Here is a 25955-nt window from a genome sequence, read left to right on the forward strand (position 1 = left end):
AGCCATAACAGGAAAGATTAATAAAATTGTGTACATTAAAATCAAGTGCTTTTGTTCACTGAAAAACTCTATAATGAAATTGAAAAGATAAGCCACAAAATGGGAGAAGATGCTTACCATACATAGAACCAATAAAGCTTTAGTATACAAAATGAGTCAGTAAGAAAAAGACAAAAGCTCAATGGGAAAATGGGCAAAAGACATGAACAGCCATTTCATAGAAAAAATACATAAGGCCTATAAATATATGAAAAGATGCTCTGCCTCATAAGTAATCGGGAAATGCAAAGTAAGATCAATATGAGACTGCCAAAAATTAAAAGGTTTGCCAGTATCATATGTTAAAGAGGATATGGGTGAACAGAAACTCTTATACAATACTGAAGAAGTATATACTGGTCCAACCCCTTTGGAAAACAATTTCACTTTATGTTGTAAAGTTGGATTTTGCATACTTTCTGACTTAGCATCTCTAATCCTAGTTGTACACTCTAGAGAAATACATATAACAGAAGATATGTACAAGAATTTTACAACAACAGGATTCATAATGGTGAACAAAATTTGGAAATGAGCAAGCTTTTTTTTTTTTTTTTTTTTTTTTTGAGACAGAGTTCAGCTCTGTTGCCCAGGCTGGAGTATAGTGGCACGATCATGGCTCACTGCAGGCTCCCAAGCTCAAGCAGTCCTCTTACCGCAGATTCTGTGCCTAAGTAGCTAGGACTACAGGCACACACCACCACACCCAGCTAATTTTTTTGTTTTGTTTTGTAGAGATGAGGTCTCACTATGTTGCCCAGGCTGGTCTTGAGCTCCTGGGCTCAAGCAATGATCCCACATTGGCCTCCCAAAGTGCTGGAATCATAGAACCCAAGCTTTTTGATGGAGGATGAAAAGTTAAATTGTAGTGTATTGACATAACAGGATATTATGCCGCATTAAATATGAATGAACTACAGCTATACATTGGTTGCTTTCAATGTAGTTAATCAGAGTACCTTTGCAATTATCAGTGTCAAAAATAATAAAGCAATATTTACCCATTATTTTAAAAAAAATGATTGAATTCCCACTGTATGCCAGATTACTGTTCTGAGTGCCAGGGATTTAACAGTGAACAAGAAGGACACATCTTCTGTCTTCATGAAGCTTATATTTTAGTTTAGAGGGGGAGATATGAATTAGTAAGCAAGCAGAGTAATATGTAATTTAATGTAGCCAGGAAAGGTATGGAAAAAGCTGAAGCAAAGTAAGAGGCTAGCATGTATGTGATGTGTGTGTTTCTGTATAATAAAGGAAGACTTTTGTGAAAATGTGACACTTCAGCAGAGTTGGATGTTCTGAGGAAAAGTAGGAATGAGCTCAGCATAATCAAGGAAAAGCAAGAAGGCAAATGAGGCGCAGAGTGAGCGAGCTAGGACCTGGGGGAGAAGGACAGAAGATGAATTCAGGTAGGTAGACAAAGCCATATCATGTAAGGCCTTATAGTTTAGTAACAAGTTTAGAGTTTTTAAAGTAGGATGGAAAGTCATAGGAGAGTTTTAAGCAGGGGAATTACATGATCGGATTTATATTCAGGGACTGAAGAATTGATTGTTGGGGGCAAAGGGAGGGGTGGGGTAGGGGAAGGTAGATTCAAAGGGCCCAGTTGGGAGGCTTTCATAGAAGTTTGGATGATAGTGGAGTAGATAGGGATGGGGTAGAGTAGCAGTGGATGTAGAAAGAAGTGGTTAGTTTGGTGACATGTTTTGGGGTATAATTGAAGGACACAGTGATGAATGAGATATGTCTGTGAGGGGGAGGAATAAATCCATAATGAATTCCAGGTTCTGGTAAGGGCAGCTGGATGGATGGTGATGCCCTTTACTCACATGGAGAATCTTGAAAGCTAAGTAGATTAGGCCACAAGATGTTAAGAGTTCATTTTAGAAATGCCAGTGAGACACCCAATATGTGAGTCTGAAGCTCATATGAGAGGTCTGGAGTTTGAAGATAGAAATATGAGACTCATCAACATACAGGTGGCATTTAAAACCATAGAACCAGATGAAATCACCAAGGGAGTAAGTGTAGGTAGGTAGAGAAGAGAAGAGGGGCTATAAAAGGAGACTCATAAGAAGTGGATGGTAAGATAGGGAAAAAGTATATTACGAGACTATGGCATCCTGGAATCCAAGAAGAAAATACGTCAATGGATACATTACATAATGAATAAATATGCAGTGGAAATTGTACATATCAGATGAGTATATTATACATTAATAGTTGTTTTTAAAAAATACTGTAATCCCAGGTTTTGGGAGGCCAAGGTAGGCGGATCATCTGAGGTCAGGAGTTCAACCTGGCCAACAATGGTGAAACCCCATCTCTACCAAAACATACAAAAATTAGCTGGGTCTAGTGGTGGTGCACACCTGTAGTCCCAGCTACTCAGGAGGCTGAGGCGCGAGAATTGCTTGAACCAGCAGGCAGAGGTTGCAGTGTGCTGAGATCACCACTGCCCTGCAGCCTGGGCGACAGAGTGAAACCCTGTCTCAAAAAATTAAATAAAAATAAATAACCCTGTAGGGAAATGCAGAAATGATATTAATAGGCAGTTCACTGAAAGGCAAATCTTGATGGCCAGTAAACTTATGAAAAGATGCTTAACCTCACCATTAATCAGGGAAATACAAATTTAAAAGAGCAATAATGTCTAATGCTGTCAAAGATTGGAAGGGAAGTCATTTTCATACTTTGGTTGAAATGTAAATTATTATAGCCTTTAAAAAATATGTTCTGGTAATATCTGCTAAAACGGAAAATACCTCTAATCTATGATCCAACAATCTCCTCAAAGTCTATCCCATGTAAATAGAAGCGCCAGTGCATAAAAATGTGTGTTTACTGCAACCTTTTCCTTTTTTTTTTTTTTTTTTTTTTGAGACGGAGTTTCGCTCTTGTTGCCCAGGCCAGAGTGCACTGGCACGATCTCAGCTCACTGCAACCTCCGCCTCCCAGGTCAATCACTTCTCCTGCCTCAGCCTCCCGAGTAGCTGGGATTACAGGCATGTGCCACCATGTCGGGCTAATTTTGTATTTTTATTGGAGACGGGGTTTCTCCATGTTGGTCAGGCTGGTCTCGAACTCCTGACCTTAGGTGATCCGCCCACCTCAGCCTCCCAAAGTGCTGGGATTACAGGCGTGAGCCGCCACGCCCGGCCACTGCAGCCATTTTCTAAGGGGAAAAGCACTGAAAACAAGGTAAATGCCCATCCCTGGGGAAAGGTTAAATAAATTATAGGTTATCCAATCACTGTATTATTATGTGGCCATTAAAAACAAATTAATTAAATTTATGGCAATTGACTGCAAGGACTTTTCATGATGCAGAGAATTTTATAAAGTATGATTCCTGTGTGTGTATTTGTGGTGGTGTGTGTTTGAGAGAGAGACACACACAGAGAGTAGTTCTCCACACACACACACACACACAAAAACTCTGCCCGTGTAACATTTGTATATGATTATGTATATGAACATGGAGAAAAGCATACTTTGTTATAAGTAGTGATTACCTGGGGAAGAGTAAGTCTGGGGGAAGATTTAGCGGTAAGCCTCCACTTACTCAATTAACAAACAAACAATGTCTCTGTTTAAAAAAAAAAAAAAGAATTTCCAAGAAAAGTAGCTTCTGTGACATACAGCCCATTTATGTAAAATATATGTGTGTATATATATGACATGAAAAGATAGTCACCAAAATGAGAATCCTAAAGTATAATTAATTTTTTAAAGTAAAATGCTAATTTGGGATATATTCATCACCATTTTTTTTCTCCTTTCATTGCTGGTTCAGATGGAGAATGCTAATATTGATCAGATAAATCCAATTTACAGATAGAATAAAGATAATTTTGTTTTTAAAAAAATGTATTTATTTACTTATTTTTCAATATCTTTATGGGGTACAAGTGGTTGTTGGTTACATGGATGCATTATATTGCGGTAAAGTCTGGGATTTTAGTGCACCATCACCTGAGTATGCATTGTACCCAGTAGGTAGTTTTTCATCCCTCGCCCCCCTCCCACCCTCTTCCCTTCTGAATCTCCAGTGTCCATTATACCACTCTGTGTGCCTTTGCATACTCATAGGTTAGCTCTCACTCATAAGTAAGAACATGTAGTATTTGGTTTTTTATTCTTGAGTTACTTCACTTAAAATAATGGCCTTCGGTTTCATCCAGGTTGCTGTAGAAGATATTATTTCAGAATACAGAAAATTTTGAAATAAATTTACCGGATTACTATTTTGTGCTCTTCATTAACTTCTATTTGAACATCTATGTTCTTTTGCTGTCTTAGCCTTCCATCTTTAACCAGTAGTTTGAGTATAAACTAAATGAGACTTAGAATGGAAATTACAGTAGGTTAATATCAAATCCATAAGCAGCTAGTAGTGTTCAGTTGAGCGATAAGTCTAACTGAATATCTGAATCATGAACACACTTGTCTGGTATCTCCTGCTTTGTTCTTGAACTCTTTTTGTAGTTTCTTCAGAGCTACTCCATATTAATTATATTTTGCTGTATAACAAGTTGCTCTAAAATTTAATGGCTTAAAACAATACACATTTAGTCACGATTTCTGTGTTTCTGGAATCCAGGCATGGCCGACCTGGATCCTCTGGCTCTGGGTCTCCCACAAGGGCAGTCATCTTAAGGCTTGACTAGAGAGTAGATCCATCTTCAAGCTCACTTAAGTAGTTGTTGATGGGATTCAGTTCTTCATGGGTTGTTGGCCTAAGGGCCTCATTTCTTCATGAGATGTTGGCCAGAGCCTGCCTTAGGCTTCTTGCCATGTAGGCTTCATAGAATAACTGACAACATGGCAGCTGGCTTCCTCAGAGCGGACAAGCAAGAGAGCAAGAGTCAGCAATATAGAAGTCATAGTTTTTTGTAACCTAATCTTAGAAGTGGCATCCAATCCCCTTTGCCATGTTCCATTCATTATAAGTAAGTAACTAGATCCAGCACATACTCAAGGAGAGGGGATTTTATGTAAGGATATGAATATCAAGAGTGGGGATCACACAAGCCATTTTAGAAACAACCTGCCACCTCCATCACCAGTGTTCCTGGGATTATCTCATCTTCACTTCTCAATACAGGCAAATGCATCTCTCTTGAAGTGGTCACTTAAACTCCCTCTTCCCAGGACATCTCATGGTATATTTTCAGCTTTTTTCTGCTATGATCCTCTCGCCTCCGGGTAGCCTCTTTGACGGGATTTAAGACAACCTCACACAGTCTCTAGCTGATGGTCTGTGGAAAACTTACATTCTTTACCACAAGAAACTCTGAGAGTGCAAGCCAATCCCAGTGCAGTCACCCATTTCACTGTGCCATCAGACCAACTAACCAGAAAGTTCTGTGCTCTTAAGATTTCTTGGGCTTGAGTCAAATACCAGCATTCTATGACTTCTAGGCTCTTGAAGACTTATCTTAAGCTCTCCAAGCAGTCTTCTTAAAGCTTCTAGGCCGGGCACACTTTGGGAGGCTGAGACGGGCGGATTGCCTGAGGTCAGGAGTTCGAGACCAGCCTGGCCAACATGGTGAAACCCTGTCTCTACTAAAAATACAAAAGTTAGCTGGGCGTGGTGGTGGGCGCCTGTAATCCCAGCTACTCGGGAGGCTGAGGCAGGAGAATTGCTTGAACCCAGGAGGCAGAGGTTGCAGTGAGCCGAGATTGTGCCACTGCACTCCAGCCTGGGCTACAGAGTGAGACTCCGTCTCAAAAAATAAAAATTTAAAAAAAGGGTGCTGAGACCCACAGCATACACATAGCTTTTACTAAAAATTATCTCCTAATAACCTCCAACTCTCCTCTTGCCTTCTCCAAAACCGTTTGTTGTTGTACGAGAGTGAAAGTTTACAAGGGTCTTTACCACATTCTTTGCAAGTCTGGTAATGGTTACCCACCTCTTAATGGAAATGTATTATCTGTTGTCTTGGATTTTCCCTTGCAACTGACGCTCGAGTAGTTCCATATTGACATCTCATTTCATCTGCCATTTGCCTTCTTCCTGCTCTTTTTTTGAAGACATCTGCCCTGGGTAGTTTCCTGAAGTTATTGTAGCAATAAAAGTGATTACAGTACTACCTAATATATTAAACCAAACAGTGGAACCTAGTAGAGAAGACGGAGGAAAGATTCATAAAGAATGGGAAAGGGAAAGGAAGAGAGGAAAGCACTAAGTACCTTATTTCAGATTAGAATAGATAAAATATTTTATAACAGTAATTATATTATTAACAGTGATTATATTTTATAAGTTGTTTTAATAGTGTTCTTGAAATATCTAATTATAGAATTAAGAATGAGGTGTCTGAATACCTTATTCATAGAATAAAGATAAACATGAAGAGAGAAAACAAGCATAAAAAGCCAGACATCATAGTACAAGCACAAATGGTTTCCTTTTGGACTGATAAATAAAATCCAACAATATGTTGCTTATAAAACACTGACTTAACACAGATAGCAGAAGGCAAAAATTACCTCCAAATTGGAAAGCCCTATTTATCAGACTTGAATAAAACAAAGAGTTGGCAGTATTTATGTAAGAGAAAACAGAATTCAAGGGTAAAAAAGTTGATATCGCATATCATTTTTGTGTTAACAACTTAAAGCCCTCTGAAATTGACACCACAAATAAAAGATGTGCCCAAATTGGCACAACTGTTATGAACTGGATTTACATGTATCTGAATTTAGCTTTTTGTACATGATTATCTTTCTTTAAATTTTTTGGTGGGAGAGGCAAGGCTTGGAAGATCTGGGTAAAGCAGTGAATTCTTTTCCCATTAAAATGAAATATATAAAATCTTGCATATAACTAGGGAAATTTTGCTGGAGGAGGGCCAGCTAAGAGTCATTATTGGGGAGATGGCAAAGGTAAGGTTAAAGTTCTGCAAATAAAGGTTCCTAGAAATTTAAACCAGGTTTAGAACTGGAAACCCCTACCAAACTCTCTTTGCAGTGGGAAAAGATACTTTTTTTTTTTTTTCTTTTTTTTGAGATGGAGTCTCACTCTGTCGCCCAGGCTGGAGTGCATTGGCACAATCTCTGCTTACTGCACTGCAACCTCCGCCTCCGCCTCCTGAGTTCAAGCAATTCTGCCTCAACCTCTGATTACAGGTGCGTGCCACCACAGTCAGCTAATTTTTGTATTTTTAGTGGAGATGAGGTTTCACCATGTTGGCCAGGCTGTTCTCGAATTCCTTACCTCTAGTGATCTGCCTGCCTTGGCCTCCCGAAGTGCAGGGATTACAGGCGTGAGCCACCATGCCCAGCCAAGGTGCTCTTTATATTCAATCAGACAAGGTTCTTGTTGGTTCAGTTTTTTGAGGGCCTGTTAAAGGAGAAGTTGTAGACAGCAGGGCACAATAAATTTAATTGTCCAATTATTTAGCAATAATTTCACTCTACGATTTTTGTTTTTTTGAATGACACTTTTTTCTGGGGCAGGCCCTGTGCATGTATATTATTATTGGTTTCTTTTTGATTTTTATGTCATGGGGGTTTGGTGTACAGATTGTTTTGTCACCCAGGTAATAAACATAGTACCCAATAGCTACTACTGTGGTTTCAATCTGTACAGGGTTTTAAAAATCAACCTCGGCTTGTAATGAAGCATAGTAGTCTCCTGATTTATTGACTAGATAATATCTGTTGACTTTACATTTTAAGAGAAAAGGATATAGCCAATTTGTTAACACTAGTCTCATCCTCTTCTTCCCTCTCTATTTATATCAACGTATTATTTTGAAAATACTCAAATATACACAAAAGTTGAATATCACGGTGAACACCCATACACCCAAGACCTACATTCTATAGTTAGCATTTTGCTAAATTTGTTTTATCACATTTCTGTCCATCTAACAATCTCTGTTCATCCATCAAGCTATCTTATTTTTTATTTATTTTAAAGTGTAAATTGCAGACATTAATTTACTTCATCCCTAAATACTTCAGCATGCATATAACTAACTAGAGTTTAATATTTATTTAAACTTTTGAGGTAAAATTTACATACAGTGAATGCATAGATCTTAAGTGTTAAATTTCATGAGACCTGTATAAAATATTACCGTTACCCCAGAAAATTCTCTAATACCCTTCCCAATCTCCAGAGGTAATCATACTCAGATTTTTTTCACCATAGATTTGCTTTTCCTTTTCTAGAACTTAATATAAGTGGAATCATCCAATACGTACTCTTGTGTAAGTCTTCTTTCAGTTAGCATAGTGTTTTAAAGATTCATTCATGTTATTGTATATATTAGTAGTGTTCCCTTGTATGAATATGCCATAGTTGGTTTGGCCACTTTCATTAGGACACCTGGGCTATTTCCAGATTTAGGCTATTAGGAATAAAGTTGCTATGAACAACCTTGTACAAATCTTTGTGTGGACATACCTTTTCATTTATTTTGAGTAAATACATAAAGCATTATAACACTTTAGTTTGTTAAAAGATATCCACAGAAGATACTACTTCATGCCTACTAGAATGACTAAAATTTAAAAGACTGGCCATAAAAAGCCATAAAAAGACTATGAGAAAAGGGAAATATCTGGTAGAGAGTACAGGGAAAATGTCTGAGATGACTTAAATGTTCTATACTTGATTTAGGTATTCGTTATATAGGTATATGCATTTATCACATTACCAAATAATGAAATACACATTTAAGATCCATGTATTTTACTGCATTTAAGTTTTACCTCAACAAAAGTAAAAATAAACCCTAAAAGCAAGTGTGTTTTATTTTATGCCTGTTCAAAATAGAATCTATGTGGACAATAGCTTTGAAGACCAAGGGGGATTGTGGAGGAGGAGGGTGCAGCGTTGGGGGAATAAGCCAGATCAGACAACTCAATTTAAAATGTGACTATAAAGGCCAGGCATGGTGGCTCACGCCTGTAATCCCAGTACTTCAGGAGGCTGAGGCGGGCAGATCACTTGGGGTCAGGCGTTCAAGACCAGCCTGGCCAACATGGTGAAACCCTTTCTCTACTAAAAATACAAAAATTAGCCGGGCGTGGTGGCACATGTCTGTAATCCCAGCTACTCGGAAGGCTGAGGTAGGAGAACCACTTGAACCCAGGAGGCGGAGGCTGCAGTGAGCCGAGATCGCACCTCTGCACTTCAGCCTGAGCAACAGAGTGAGACTCCATCTCAAAGAAAAAGTGACTACAAGAATTAAAAAGGATAAACCCTGGAGGTTTAAATGAAGATCATAAATCGAAATGCCTCACTTTTAACTATTCGAGCTGTGTTCTTTCAGTTGTCAGAGACTACGCCTCTCCCCAGGTATACTATGAGGCTGAGTCAATGCCCCACATATATTCTTCCTCCAGAATCAGCAGTGTAACATGCTAATGAGAAACCTCAGTAAATCATCTGGCCCATCCCCTTTATACAGCCTGCATACATCCCCTGTACATCTGCTATATACAACTTAGTTAAAAGCACTAAGTTCTAGGTATATCATGACCTCTCAAAATTATTTATAATCATTTTAAAGATTAAAATGACAATGTTTTTAGGGTTTTATTGGGTGAAAAAATGTCTGTAGCTATAAGATTGTTCTATCACTAGTAGATGGTCGTTTTTATATATTTGAAGATAACTCAGCCTGATATTTCATACATTTTTTCAAACTAGTATTTTGGAAGGTGTTTCCATATCATCATGCTTGCAGTTCTTTTAACAGTGTTCTTTTCAAATATTAAATTGCCGGGCATGGTGATTCACGCCTGTAATCCCAGCACTCTCGGAGGCCAAGGTGGGTGGATCACTTGAGGTCAGGAGTTCGAGACCAGCCTAGCCAACATGGCAAAACCCTGTCTCTACTAAAATTAGCCGGCCATGGTGGTGTGTGCTTGTAGGCCCAGCTACTTGGGAGGTTAAAGCAGGAGAATCGCTTGAACCTGGGAAGTAGAGGTTGCAGTGAGCCGACATCATGCCACTCCATTCCAGCCTGGGCAGCAGAGTGAGACTCCGTCTCAAAAAAAAAAAAAAAAAAAATTGTTAAGTTACATGTTTATTAAACCAAACAGACTCTTATTTTTAAAATTCTTTCCCCTTTCTCCTGTATGCATTTCCTTTTTCATACTGTGATTTTCCCTTCTGCCCCTATGGTAAATTTGTTGACTGATTTGCAGACTTCTCTTTATCCAAATCCATTTTTATAACAACATCACATGTTTGGGTTTTTTCCCCTTTTCTAATTTACCACACCTCATAAACTTTTTAATAGCTAAAATGTTTTTTTCTCTACGTTTTTTGTCAGCTAGCCCAAAAAATTCTTCTCATTGGCATGCTCAGAGACAAGTTTGCTTGCCCTTCTTCCATTCTTTTCTTATGCATAGAGACTCCTTTATTCTATAACCTCATAATAATTTTTCTTAGTAATTTGTTATTGAACGTTATTCCACAACTCTCCTTTCTATTCCCCACCACAGCAGGGATTATGGATTCCCTCCATGTGTAAATGTGGGCATCGTCAGATCCGGAGTCAATCAGGACACTTTGGTCTTCCCTATTTTTTTTTTTTCCTTTTCCACTATTGAATCCTGAAATAAATTCCTCAGGCTAGGTTTGGCATCTACTGTTTCAGCTGTAGTCTTGGATTTCCACCCACCACCTCCCTCTGCCCCCCGCCACACACACACACACCCCAAGTGACAATCCTTATACTTCACTCCTTACTTTCTCCCTTTCTCTCTTTCCCTTCACACACAACACACACAAAGAGCTGGCCAGGCCCATAGGACTAGACTTATAACATCATGCATTCAAGGGATATTTATTATGCACCTACCATTTTGTCAGGTACTGCTTTAGGCAGTAGTGCTACAGGGATGAACAAGTCTTCCCCTCATGGAGATTATTCTAATGTCAAGAGACAAACATATACTGAATATTAGAGAAATGCTAAAAATAAAAATCCATCAGAATAAGGGAATAGAAAATAATAGGGAAGGAGGTGCTACTTCAAGTTAGGTTATAAAGGAAGTATCTCTGATGAGATGATATTTAAGCAGAGATTTGATTGGACTAAGGAAGTAGGCCATGAGCACTTTCGAGAGAAGAGGCTTTGCCTATGGAGAACCTTGGTATCCTTGCCTAGCCCTCTGGTTCTTAGGACTTCTCACCCCCAACTACCATCTGGACTCCTACAATGAACAAAACCACTAAGCTACCACACATACAAGTTTGAGCCATGTGGAATTTCCTTGCCTCTGTTTCCTAATTAGATTATCGTCATGTTGGTACCTATCTGTGTTTTAATCACCTCCTATTTACTCTATTGGTAAAGGAGGGATTCCCACCCTGTGGTTATAGGCATGGCTGAACACACAACACCCAACACTGGACAGATGAGACAGACAGCAGTTTATTCGTTACATATACTCACAGCTCAGGAGAGGAGGGCACTGCACGCTACATGGGCCACATGGAAATTGCACTCTGAAACAGAATGCCCCACCAGGGGCAGTGGGAGGCAGGTTTTGTAGTATCAAGAGGGTAAGGTACCACCTGGTTCCTACAGGAGAATGTGATTGGCTTATTTGAATAATTCTACAGACTGGCAGGAAACTGAAGCCTGCTACTTGGGGATAAGTAGGAACTGTGCCTGTTCTGTTTGATAAGGAGGGTTTTTGGCTAGGGGTCTTTATCTATAGAAGATAAATAAGAGTAGGGAGGACAACTTGCAGATAGGCTCTCCTGACAAGACAACACTAATATCAAGCTTTAGGTCTTACACCACAGTAGAAGCCTGATCCATTTCGCAGTGAATACTGTGAACTCAGTGACATTGGAAGAGTTATCAGAGAAGAATTAATCACTGATTTAACGTAGGAGCATAGACATCTGAGAATAATAAATAATGAATTAATTGAAACAACAATATAATGTTTTAAATAGACATAGAAAATGGTAACCCAATTTTTCTAAAAGAAACTTAGCTCTGTGAGAAGTGAGGAACTTTTTTTTTACTTCTTTATTTTTTGAGACAGGGTCTCACTCTGTCACCCAGGCTGGAATGCAGGCATGGCTCACTGCAGCCTTGACCTCCTGGGCTCAGGCAATCCTCCCACTGAAGCCTCCTGTGTATCTGGGACCACAGGCATGCACCACCACACCTGGCTAATTTATTGTTGTTGTAGAGATGGGGTCTGCCTGTGTTGCCCGGGGTAGAAGCGAGGAACTTTTGTTTATTTAAAAACAAACTTAAGAGTATGACAAGAGTCAACACAAAGTTCAGGAGGTTATTCTAGTGAAATATATCATCTCTGCTACTTAGATTATTTAGAGGGTGAAGAGTAACTCTTACTATATCTTTTTAAGATCAGACAGAATTCTCCAAGACCAATTCATTATTTTGACACAGAAAACAAAATTCTAGCTTTGTATTAACAAATATTTGACATTGGTAGATTCAGAAGCTTTCCCTTTTTAATCTTATGAAGAAATTCATTAAAACTGAGCCAACTTCAGCAATTTTAATATTTCATTGTGTGTTTTCGGACTGTTATTTGCAGTTATTATAGTTCAAAGCAAATACATTTTCCTTTCCACAAACCTTCACAGCTTTCAGTATTCATCCAGGTTTTGTCCTTCATTATCCTCTTGCGCATTTTGAAAGAAACCCAGATACTTGATGAACAAAACTAATCTTTTCCCATTAATAAACAAAAATATATCCATCATCTTGCATATGCAGTTGACTTCTGTACCACTATTGTTTTTAATATTGTCTCAATCTTCTTGTTAATTATAACAACCAAAGCAACTAGTTTCTGTTTCACAGAGTTAAGTAACTGAGAAATTACGTCATATGAAATTGTAGCAAACCAGTAAAGTTCATGAACGTGCATAATATACATATTATACATCCTTTCTATATCTTCCTAAAGTGCAAAAATAGCCACTACATAACATATAAAAATTAAAAGCAGACACACACACACACACACACACACACACTCAGTGACCAATGTTTTTATATTTCTATCTTAAAAATTCAAATATGCAAAGATTATCCATTGATTAACATGACAATGTTAGTGTAGGGTCTTGAAGCTAACCAGGAATATTAGAAATTATGTTTAATCTAACAAACTACGGAACATAATTGCTGTTGAAATTTTTTAAAAGTGTGTCAATTCGAAGTTTATATTTTGTAATTCAAGTTTATATTTTTCTTAATCATTAAATGGAAGTAATACTAGCTTAACAGTGGACCTTATATAAGAAGTTCAAAAATGTTATTTGTGTCTTTATGAGCAAACAACCCAAATCTTATTTGAAAAATAAAACATTTGCTTATATTACACACTCCATGGCAATTAAATTCAGACAAGGACAAATAGGTGTTTTAAAACCAAAAATTCATCAAACCAGTCTGATTTGTTCAAGGATTCACTTGGATTATTTGAATTTTGATTCTTATATAAAAATGCAAAATGGCTCATGCCTGTAATCCCAGCACTTCGGGAGGCCGAGGCGGATGGATCATTTGAGGTCAGGAGTTCAAGACCAGCCTGGCCAACATGGTGAAATCCTGTCTCTACTGAAAATACAAAAAATTAGCCAGGCATAGTGACACATGCCTGTAATCCCAGCTACACAGGCGGCTGAGGCAGGAGAATTGCTTGGACCCAGGAGCCGGAGGTTGCAGTGAGCTGAGATTGCACCACTGTACTCGAGCCTGGGTGACAGAGCAAGACTCTGTCTCCAAAAAACAAAACAAAAAAATACCTTCTAAGCTAGTAGTTTTTGTGAGAAGGGGTTTTTAGGATACCACATTTAATATAGTGTAGTTCTTCTTTAATAAAAAATAGGAAATTTGACATTTTGTACTTTTTTTAAAAAGAATTAGGGAAACCAACTTGCACCAATGCATTTTTGCAATCTCAGTGCAAAAATCCTGCCGAGTTTGAGGAGATGCATGTTAATTACAAGAAATGAAAGCAACCCATCCGCAGGAACCACAGCAAGAGGATGAAATCTCTTAAAATATGCATCAAAATCACCTGGAGGCTCCTAAAAACACTGATTCTTCCCCAAAGTCTATAAGCCTTTGTTTTGGACTGAGAATAAGCATTTCTAATGAGTCCCAGTGACACTAATGGTGAAGGTCCAGGGATGAAACTCTGAGAATAAGTTTTCTATGGAAAATGAGGCTGCCTCCCCCCGGGCTCCAGTCCATGGGGCTGCAGATTTGCAGGCTGTAAGGGAAGAGCCTAAATTTCTAATCTGTATATCCCCTTAGTATCTCTGCAATGAGCAAAGCAAGCAAACAACAAAAATGCCACCACATTTTAAGTATTCAAAATTCAGTTTTTTATTTCCTGAAAATTCTTATATTCATTTTATGTTAGATTTCTTAAGTCTTACCGACATCTATAAACCAATTAAAAACAGCTTTTATTTTAAGAGATTTATATCTAATTTGTTAATACCCTTTCCAGTGGTAGGACAATGTTTCAAACTCAAAAAGGGGTAAAGGCTTTCTCAAGTACAGTCACACATTGAGGCTTACCTTCAGGTGTGCAACTTCATATACAAGTGAAAGAAAACACAGGACACACATAGCAATCTAGATCTCAAAGGGCTTTTCTTCTTCCCAGTTGAAGCAAGACATGTTCCTCTACAAGGCAAAAGACTAGTGTATCAGATTCTTTGCCATGCTGCATCCAACAGAGATTAGGTACCTATCATCCCATTATAGGGAATAAACTTACTGTCTGTGCAGAACCAGAATCAGAACCAAACGTGGCTAAATCTGTCTCATCTGTCCAGTGTTGGGTGTTGTGTGTTCAGCCATGAATGTTTTAATGTGTGTTTTTTTTGTTTGTTTTTTGTTTTTAAGACGAAGTCTCGCTCTGTCGCCCAGACTGGAGTGCAGTGGCTTGATCTCAGGTCACTGAAAGCTCTGCCTCCCGGGTTCACACCATTCTCCTGCCTCAGCCTCCCGAGTAGCTGGGACTACAGGTGCCCGCCACCACACCCGGCTAATTTTTTGTATTTTTTAGTAGAGACAGGGTTTCACCGTGTTAGCCAGGATGGTCTCGATCTCCTGACCTCGTGATCCACCCACCTCGGCCTTCCAAAGCGCTGGGATTACAGGCATGAGCCACCGCGCCCAGCCAGCCATGAAGTTTTGTTGCATCCGAACAAAAGTAAAAATACAAAGTCAGGAAAACAGAAATAGTAGAGAAACAAAGTCAATAAAAGTAAAGTTCTGTTGCCACTTGATAATCACTTTAGAAGCTAAGAAAAACTGTGCCTGGGAGGTGTACACTTTAAATGGCTTAGGAAGGTGTAGATACTTGAACATCATGGTGTATTTCCAAAGTTGTCAAAGTATAATTTTCAAAAAAGTTAAAAACAAGACTCATAAAAATATAAAGTGAGTGCATGTCAAAACATTAAATTCATGAGGGAACCAACGTAATGTTAAGGCTGGCTTCTGTTTTTTACAATATTTGTTCCAGGGGGTACAAACTCAAATACTCAAAGGGGCTAAGCAAGCCATATAAATAAGGAAAGAAGAGATTGACAGTGTTAGAGAGTGGTAGAGAGTGTGACAAACTTGAGAGCACATTCTTTGTCTAAAGTGGGCAACTATGGTTGACCATCTTCAGCTAATTGTTACCATGTGGGAATGAAAGCTTAGTGTTGCTAGATTTTTTCACTTTCATATTCTTTTCACAGAAGTCATTAAGCTGGATTTTAATCTGAATCTTCTAGTTTTTAGGTGTTTGTAACTAATTCAAATGTTTAAAAACACTGTATGAGCCAAACAGAACATATCTTCAGGCTGTAAATGGCTTGAGGGCCACCAATTTGCAACCTCTGCAGTAGATATTAGTAGTTATATAGCAGAGGAAGAGCTTAACCAAAGGTTGTTTTTGTTTGAAAGAAGTTTCAAAAGATTATTTTAAACCTTTCACTTTGTTTCTCACAAGAGTAAAATAAGTACATTATGTGATAATGTTTTACCAGCTAGTAATTCAGTGCCTATCACATAACCATATACATACATTTTAAGTTTTATTTTTGGCCATTTAAAGCATGATCATTTTCTGGAGATCTGTTTCACAGTAATGTGAATATACTTAATACTACTAAACTATACATTTTAAAATGGTTAAGTTGATACATTTTATGTCGTGTTTTTTACTACAATTCATATTATATATTCAGATTCATTTTGAGGTTTTTTTTTTTAGGGTGGTGCTCAATGTAACATATACAAGGTTTTTACAGAAGTTTTATAGTAGGTAATGGGAAATCCTGGGAACAAGGAGACATTTTGAAAAACTGTTACAATAGCCTTGCCAAAAGATAAGAACTTGATTTAGAGAACTAAATTTAGTAATGGGAATGGTGCTCACTTTGAGAGACATTTCAGGGGTTAAATTGACAGGATTCAGGGAACAGCGGAATGTGGGGCTCGAGAAAATACTCAGAAGATCAGAGTATGACAATAATTAAAGTAGGAAGAAAAACAGATTCAGAGGAAATTAATTCAATTGTAGACAAACCATGGAATTTCAGGACTTGAAGGAAATCTAGAGGTTACCTAATCCAACCATCTTATTTTACAGATTTGAAACTCAGGGCCCCAAGAGATTGATACCTTCAGTATCACAATTTAAATAAAAAGTAGGCTTACTTTAATAATAAGTTTCTAGACTGAAAGTCCATCTTTTCTTAGTACACCAGAGCATCTTTGCTCTGTGACAGATGGTTCATTCAGTTCAAAGATGACTTTGGGATGGTACTGTAATCCTCAGGCTGTTGCCGTATGTTAGTTAAGAAGGCCTGCAGACTTCTTCAAGAGAATGGATACCAGAGCCTTTTTCTTATTCTTTAAACTATAAGTGTGCCTCCTTTCCTATTTGTAGTCTTTTCTTGGGTTTAAGTTACTTACGGGACCTGTAAAGGAGATGGTTTGTAGATGTTTGTAATTTCATCCCTAGAGTTCAAAGGAAAATTTGAGGCTAGAGGTAGAGATTTGGGAGTCCATAAAAATAATGGCAAAAGTTAAAATCATCTAAGTGAATGGGGTTGCTTGGAAAGAGAACATAATTTCAGAGTAGATGAGATCTGGAAATGAAATCTAGAGAAACATAAAAAATCGCTAGATTAGAAAGAGAAAAACCAGAGTTTTCTCTGGTTTTTACATATTGGTAAAAGTAGCTAGAAAATAAGAGAACCAGACAAGAGTACAGATGTTCCTCAACTTACAAGGGATTATGTCCTGATAAACCCATCTTAAGTTGAAAGTATTTTAGGTCAAAAATGCTTTTAATACACCTAAGCTACCAAGCTTCATAGCTTAGCCTAGCCTGCCTTAAATGTGCTGAGAACACTTACATTAGCCTATAGCTGGACAAAGTCGTCTAACAACACAAAGCCTATTTTATAATAGTATTGAGTATCTCACATAATTTATTGAATAATTCTGTGCTGAAAGCAAGAAATAGAATGGTTGTAAGGGTATTTGAAGTATGGTTTCTACTAAATGTGTATGAATTTAGCAACATTATAAAGTTGAAAAATTTTAAGTCAAACCATTATAAGTCAGAAACCATCTGTAGTACTGTGGAAACCAAGAGAAAAGAAGGTTGTCAAGAATGATAAGGGTTTGTTTTAGGCTGTTTTGTTTTGCTACGACAAAATACATGAAACAATACAGTTGACTCTTGAACAACACAGGATTGAAGTTTGTGGGTCCACTTCTACGTGAATTTTCTTCCACCTCTGCCAATCCTGAGACAGCAAGACAATCCCTTCTTTTACTCCTCCTCCTCAGTCTACTCATTGTGAAGACTACAAAGATGAATACCTTTATGATGATCCACTCCCGCTTGATGAATAGTAAATACAGTTTCTTTTCCTTTTTTTTTTTTTTTTTTTTTGAGCTGGAGTCTATTGCTCTGTCACCCAGGCCGGAGTGCAGTGGCGCGATCTCAGCTCACTGCAGCCTCCGCCTCCTGGATTCAAGCGATTCTTCTGCCTCAGCCTTCTCAGTAGCTTGGATTACAGGCATGAGGTTTTGTATTTTTAGTAGAGACGGAGTTTCACCATGTTGGCCAGGCTGGTGTTGAACTCCTGACCTCAGGTGATCCACCCACCTTGGCCTCCCAAAGTGTTGGGATTACAGGCGTGAGCCACCACACCTGGGCTGATTTTCTTAGTAACATTTACTCTCTAGCTTACTTTACTGTAATAATATATAATACATATATAAAATATTTGTTAATCTACTGTTTGTTATTGGTAAGGCTTCGTAGGCTATTAGTAATTAAGTTTTGGGGGAGTCAAAAGGTATATATGGATTTTCAACTGTGCAGGAGGTGAGTGCCCCAATCCCTGTTGTTCAAGGATGAATTGTGAAATTTATTTCTTCACAGTGCTGGAGGCTAAGTCCAAGAGGAAGGCACTGGCATCTTGTGAGGGCATTCTTGGTGTATCGTTACATGGCCAAAGACAGAAGGGCAAGAGAGAACCAACTTCTTTCTGTCTCTGTCCAGCCCCTTTATTTATAAGCATCAAAATTCATTCATGACAGAGAAGCCCTCAAGGCCTAATCACCTCTGAAAAGTCCCTCCTCTTAATACTATTACATTAACAGCACCTGAATTTTGGAGGGGAGCCCTTCAAGCCATAGCAGAGCCATAGAGAGGGCAAGAGGATATAGACTGGGAAGGGGAATGTTACTGGTGGCCTTTGAGATAATTACTTTAGTATTTTGGTGATAAATTTAAATTGCCATGGATGAGGAGAAAAGGGGAGATAAAAAGAGGAAACCACCATGTTCATACAGTGTTCTTTTTTTCTTTTAATTTTATTTTCAACTTTTATTTTAGATTCAGGAAAACATGTGCAGGTTTGTTATCTTAGTGTATTGTGTGATGCTGAGGTATTAGGTATGAATGATCCCATTACCCAGGTATCCAATGGTTAGGTTTTCATCCCTTGTCCCCCTCCCTCCCATCCCCTTTTGGAGTCCACAGTGTCTACTGTTCTCAACTTTGCGTTCATGCATACTCATTACTTAGCTCCCACTTACAAGTAAGAACATGCGGTATTTTGTTTTTCGTTCCTGCATTAATTTGCTTAAGATAATGGCCTCCAGCTGCATCCATGTTGCTGCAGAGGACATGATTTTGTTCTTTTGTATGACTATGTAGTATTCCTTGGTGTATATGTACCACATTTTATTTATTCCACCACTGATAAGCACCTAGGTTGATTCCACATCTTTGCTATTATAAATAGTGCTGCAGTCAACATGAGGGAGCAGGTATCTTTTTGGTAGAACAATTTGTTTTCTTTTGGATATATACACAGTAATGGGATTGCTGGGTCAAATGGTAGTTCTATTCATAAGTTCTTTGAGAAATCTCCAAACTGCTTTCCACAGTGGCCGAACTAATTTACAGTCCCACTAACAGTGTGTAAACATTGTTTTTTCCACAACCTCATGAAACATACATTGTTTTTTAATTTTTTAATAGTAGCCATTATGAGGTGGGGGGAGGGGGGAGGGATAGCATTAGGAGATAGACCTAATGTAAATGACAAGTTAATGGGCACAGCACACCAACATGGCACATGTATACATATGTAACAAACCTGCACGTTGTGCACATGTACCCTAGAACTTAAAGTGTAATAAAAAGAAAATAGTAGCCATTATGACTGGTGTGAGATAGTATCTCATTGTGGTTTTGATTTGCATTTCTCTGATGATTAATGACAAGTTTTTTCATGTTTCTTGGCTTGTATGTCTTCTTTTGAGACGTGTTTCTTCATATATTTTGCCCATTTTTTAATGAGATTATTTGTTTTTTGTTTTTTTTTTTTTTTTGCTTGTTGAATTCTTTAAATTCCTTATAGATTCTGGATATTACACCTTTGTTGGATGCATAGTTTGCAGATATATTCTCCCATTCAATGTAGGTTGTCAGTTTGCTCTGTTGATAGTTTCTTTTGCTGTGCAGAAGCTCTTTAGTTTAATTAGGTTCACTGGTCAGTTTTTGTTTGTGCTGCAATTGCTTTTAAGGACTTAGTCATAAATTCTTTCCCAAGGCCTGTGTCCAAAATGGTGTTTCTTAGGTTTCCTTCTACGATTCTTATAGTTTGAGGTCTTACATTTAGAACTTTAATTCATCTTGAGTTAGGTTTTCTTATGTGGTGAATGTTACAGGTCCAGTTTCATTCTTCTGCATTTGGCTAGCCAGCTATCCCAGCACCATGTATCAAATAGGGAGTTCTTTCTCCATTGCTTATTTTTGTCCACTTTGTCAAAGATCAGATGGCTGTAGGTATATGGCTTTATTTCTGGGTTCTCTTTTCTATTCTATTGGTCTATGTGTCTGTTTTTGTACCAGTACCATGCTGTTTTGGTTAATGTGGCCTTACAGTATAGTTTGAAGTCAGGTAATGTGATGCCCGTGGCTTTGTTCTTTTTGCTTAGGATTGCTTTGGTTATTCAGGTTCCTTTTTGGTTCCATATGAATTTTAGAGTAGTTTTTTCTAGTTCTGTGAAAAATGATCTTGGTAGTTTGATAGGAACAGCATTGAATCTTTAGTGCTTTGGGTAGTCTGGACATTTGAACAATACTGATTATTCCAGTGCAGGAACATGGAATGTTTTCCCATTTGTTTGTGTCATCGGTGATTTCTTTTAGCAGTGTTTGTAGTTCTCCTTGTAGAGATCTTTCACCTCCTTGGTTAGATGTATTCCTAGGTGTTTTATTTTTTGTGCGGCTATTGTAAACTGGATTGCATTCTTGATTTGGCTCTCAGCTTGGATGTTATTGGTATATAGAAGTGCTACTGATTTTTGTACATTGATTTTGTATCCAGAAACTTTACTGAAGTCATTTGTCAGTTACCAGGAGCCTTTTGACAAAGTCTTTAGGGATTTTTGTTTGTTTGTTTTGAGATGGACTCTTGCTCTGTCGCCCAGGCTGGAGTACAGTGATGCAATCTCGGCTTACTGCAACCTTGCCTCCTGGGTTCAAGTGATTCTCGTGTCTCAGCCTCCCAAGTAGCTGGGATTACAGGCATGAGCCACCACTCCCAGCTAATTTTGGTATTTTTAGTAGAGACGGGGTTTAGCATGTTGGCCAGACTGGTCTCGAACTCCTGACCTCAAGTTACCCTCCCGCCTCGGCCTCCCAAAGTGCTGGGATTACAGGCGTGAGCCACCGTGCCTGGCCTAGGGTTTTTAAGATACAGACTCTATCATCAGCGAAGAGAGATAATTTTGACTTCTTCTTTTCTTATTTGCCTTATTTCTTGAAATTCTTTCTCTTGCCTGATTGTTCTGACTGGCATTCCAGTACTATGTTGAATAGGAGTGGTGAAGGTAGACATCCTTGTCTTGTTTCAATTCTCGAGGGGCATGCTTCCAGTTTTTGCCTGTTTGGTATGATATTGGCTGTGGGTTTATCATATATGGCTCTTATTTTGAGATATGTTCCTTCAATACCTAGTTTCTTGAGGGTTTTGATCACGAAGGGATTTTATCAAAAGCTCTTTCTGAGTCTTTTGAGTTGATCATGTGGCTTTTGTTTTTAATTCTGTTTATGTGGTGAATCACATTTATTGATTTTTATATGTTGAACCAACCTTGCATCCCAGAAATGAAACCTGCTTGATCGTGGTGAATTAACTTTTTGATGTGCTGTTGAATTCAGTTTGCTAGTATTTTGTTGAGGATTTTGCATCTGCTTTCATCAGGGATATTGGCCTGTAGTTTTTTCCTTTTGTTGTGTCTTTGCCAGGTTTTGGTATTAGGATGATGCTGGCTTTGTACAATGAGTGGAAGAGGCATCCCTCCTCAATTTCTGTGATAGTTTCAATAGAATTGGCACAGTTCTTCTTTGTACCTCTGGTAGAATTTGGCTGTGAATCCATCTAGGCTGAGACTTTTTTGGGGTAGGTTTTTATTACTGATTCAACCTAAGGATTCAATATTGGTCTGTTCCGTGTTTCAATTTCTTCCTGATTGAATCTTTCCAGGAATGTACCTGTTTCTTCTAGATTTTCTTGTTTGTGTGCATAGAGGTGTTCATAATAGTCTGAGGATCTTTTGCATTTCTGTGGAATTGGTTATAATGTCACCTTAGTCACTTCCGATTGTGCTTATTTGGATCTTCTCTTTTCTTTGTTAATTTTATTAACGATCTATGGATCTTGTTTATCCTTTCAAAGAACCAGCTTTTGGTTTCATTGATCCTTGCATGGATTTTTGGGTCCAATTTCGTTCAATTCCACTCTGATTTTGGTATTTCTTTTCTTCTTTCAGCTTTGGGGTTAGTTTGTTCTTGTTTTTCTAGTTCCTCCGGGGAAGATGTTAGATCATTATTTTGAGATCTTTCTAGTATTTTAAGGTTGGTGTTTAGCACTGTGAACTTTCCTCTTAACACTGCTTTTGCTGTATCCCTGAGATTTTGGTATGTTACATCTCTGTTTTTATTTATTTCAAAGAACTATTTTATTTCTGCCTTGATTTCATTGTTTACCTAAAAGTCATTCAGGAGCAATTTGTTTAATTTCCATGTAATTTGTGGTTTTGAGAGATCTTCTTGGTATTGATTTCTGTTTTTATTCCACTGTGGCCTGAGAGTATGGTTGATATGATTTTTTGTCTTTTATTTTTTAGTTTATTGAGACTTGCTTTATGGCCAAGCATGTGGTCTATCTTGGAGTATGTTCTGTGTGCAGATGAGAAGGATGAATATTCTGTGGTTGTCTATTAGGTCCAAGTGTTGAGTTTAAATCCAGAATTTCTTTGTTAGTTTTCTACCTTGATGATCTATCTAATGCTGTCATGCTGTCAGTGGGGTGTTGAAGTTTCCCATTATTGTGTGGCTGTCTTTTCATTGGTCTGGAAGTACTTATTTTACGAATCTGGGTGCTCCAATGTTGGGCATGTACATATTTCGAATGGTTAAACCTTCTTGTTGAATTGAATTCTTCATGATGTACTGCCCTTCTTTGTACTTTTTTTTTTTTTTTTTCTTGAGATGGAGTCTCACTTTGCCACCCAGGCCTGGAGGTGCAGTGGTGCAGTCTCGGCTCACTGCAATCTCCGCCTCCTGGGCTCAAGCAATTCTCCTGCCTCAGCCTTCCAGGTAGCTGGGATTACAGGCATCCGCCACCACGCCCAGCTAATTTTTTTGGATTTTTAGTAGAGGCAGGGTTTCACCATCTTGGCCAGGCTGGCCTCGATCTCCTGACCTCAGGTGATCCCCCTGCCTCGGCTTCCCAAAGTGTTGAGATTACAGGGGTGAGCCACCACGCTCAGCCTTCTTTGTCCTTTTTTTACTGTTGTTGACGTAAAGTCTGTTTTATCTAAGTACAGCAACTCCTGCTCTTTTATGTTTTCCATTCACATGGTAGATCTTTTTCCAAACCTTTAGTTCAAGCTTATAGGTGTCGTTACATCTAAGATGGGTCTCTGGAAGACAGGTGACAGATAAGTCTTGTTTTCTTATCCAACCTGCCACTCTGTGCCTTTTAAGTGGGTCATTTAGACCATTTACATTCACTGTTACTATTGATATGCAAGGTTTTGATTCTGTCATGAAGTTGTTGGTTGCTGATATGGTTTGATTTGTGTCCCTGCCCATATGTTGATTTGTCTCATGTCAAATTATAATCCCAGTGTTGGAGGAGGAGCCTGGTGGGAGGTGATTGGATCATGGGGTTAGATTTCCTCTTTGCTGTTCTTGTGATAGTGAGTGGGTTTTCATGAGATCTTCTTTAAAAGTATGTAGCACCTTCCCCCTTTTCTCTCTTCCTCCTGCTCTGGACATGTAAGATGTGCCTCCTTCCTCTTCACCTTCCACCATGATTGTAAGTTTCCTGAGGCATTGTAAGTTTCCTGAGGTCCCCTGAAGCCATGCTTGCTGTACAGCCTGCAGAACCATGAGCCAGTTAAACCTCTCTTCTTTATAAATTACCCTGTCTCGGGTTCTTCTTTATAGCAATGTAGGAACAGACTAATACAGTTGTTTTGTACTTTCTATTGTGTGGTTACTTTATAGGGTCTGCAGGCTCTGTACCCAAGTGTGTTTTTTTGGTAACAGGTATTATTCTTTTGTTTCCGTATTTAGAACTTCCTTAAGGATCTCTTCTAAGGCTGGTCTAGTAGTAACGAATTCCTTTAGCACTTGCTTGTCTGGAAAATATTTTATTTCTCCTTTATTTCTGCTCATGAAATTTAGTTTGGCAGGATATGAAATTTTTGTTTGGAATTTATTTTCTTTTTAGAATGCTGGAAATAGGCCACCAGTCTCTCCTGGCTTGTAAGGTTTCTGCTGAGACATCTGCTGTTAGCCTGCTGGGATTCCCTTTTTACATAATCTGCCCTTTTTCTCTAGCTGCCTTCAATATTTTTTTCTTTAGAGTTGATGTTGGACAGTCTAGTGACTATATGCCTTGGTGATGTTCATTTTGTATAGTATTTTACCAGTATTCTCTGGATTTCTTGCATCTGGATGTCTATTTCTTTACTAAGATTTGGGAAATTTTCTTGAATTATTTCCTCAAATATATTTTCCTGGTTGTTTCCTTTTTCTTATTCTCTCTTAGGAATGTCAGTAATTCTTTGTTTTGGTCATTTTATATAATTCCGTATTTCTCAAAGACTGTTCATTTTTTATAATTCTTTTTCCTTTATTTTTGTCTGCCTGGACTAGTTCAAAAGACCAGTCTTCAAGCTCTGGAATTCTTCCATCTGCTTGGTCAGTCTATTTCTTTCCTTTTTTTTTTTTTTTTTTTTGAGATGGATTCTTGCTCTGTCATCCAGGCTGGAGTGCAGTGGCACAATCTCGGCTCACTGTAAGCTCCGCCTCCCAGGTTCACACCATTCTCCTGCCTCAGCCTCCTGAGTAGCTGGGACTACAGGTGCCCATCACCATGTCCGGCTACTTTTTTGCATTTTTAGTAAAAGAAGTGATTTTTAAAATGTGTCTGCACCCAGCCATGTCATGTAGCTTTACAGGGCAGACAGGAACAATGGGGGAAATTCAGAGAAGTCAGTTGATAAGAGGTGGGTTTTGGAGGGTTTTGTAAGCCACATGGGGAGAGCTGCTCTTTCTCTAGGGGTTCTGATAGCTAATAATAACAGTTAACAACTACCTGGCATTTATTAAGCAACTGGTATGTGCTAGAGATTCTAAACTACCATTCATTTGCCCACAGCAACTCTGTATGCTGAGTGTCTGTAGTTATATGTGACGAGATAAAGAAACTGCAGTTGAGTGACTGGCCCAAGATCACACAGCCAATAAGTGACAGAATTGTACCCAAGACTTGTACATAGATCTTGCTTTGAGAGAGTGACATACAGAGGTGGATTTACAATGAAGCTAATGAAACGTAAATTTCAGGGTTCCCCACTTGCTAGACACCTGTGAATGCTGGGAGTTGTCATGTTTGAGGTAGAGAGGGGAAGCTGGGGTATAACCAGAAAGCATTTCTATGTAAGCATTTCTGGGAACTTGCCTGATGGCGTCTCAGAAGAAAAGTTCTGGCAGTTTTGTTGTGGTTTATTTTCTTCTTGTAAATACTCACTTTTGTAATTGAACATTGTATGTCTGAAAGATGAGAAGTTCAACCATCAGAGAAGGCTACATGAAATAAAATAGCATGCTTATAAACAACTCCATGCAGTTTCACACTGCCGAATCATGGCATGAGGAGAGAAAAGTGACAGGAGTTTAGACTGGTCAAAACCTTTCTTGAAACATTCTAAGGAATAATGTATGTGTAATTATATAGTATTCTAAGGAATTTTGACTTTATCCTATTAGAGATTCTCAACTTCAGCTATAAATAAGAATTGGTAGATCTGAGGAAG

The 25955-nt window shown here is 38.4% G+C and overlaps 1 protein-coding gene across 2 annotated transcripts in view; it reads left to right on the top strand.

The window, feature by feature from the left end:
• HDGFL3 (HDGF like 3) overlaps nucleotides 1-25955 on the top strand; it is a 94088-nt gene that overhangs the window by 17068 nt on the left and 51065 nt on the right. The window lies entirely within an intron of this gene.

Source organism: Pan paniscus, chromosome 16 (genome assembly GCF_029289425.2).
Source record: "Pan paniscus chromosome 16, NHGRI_mPanPan1-v2.0_pri, whole genome shotgun sequence".
Lineage (NCBI taxonomy): Eukaryota > Metazoa > Chordata > Mammalia > Primates > Hominidae > Pan > Pan paniscus.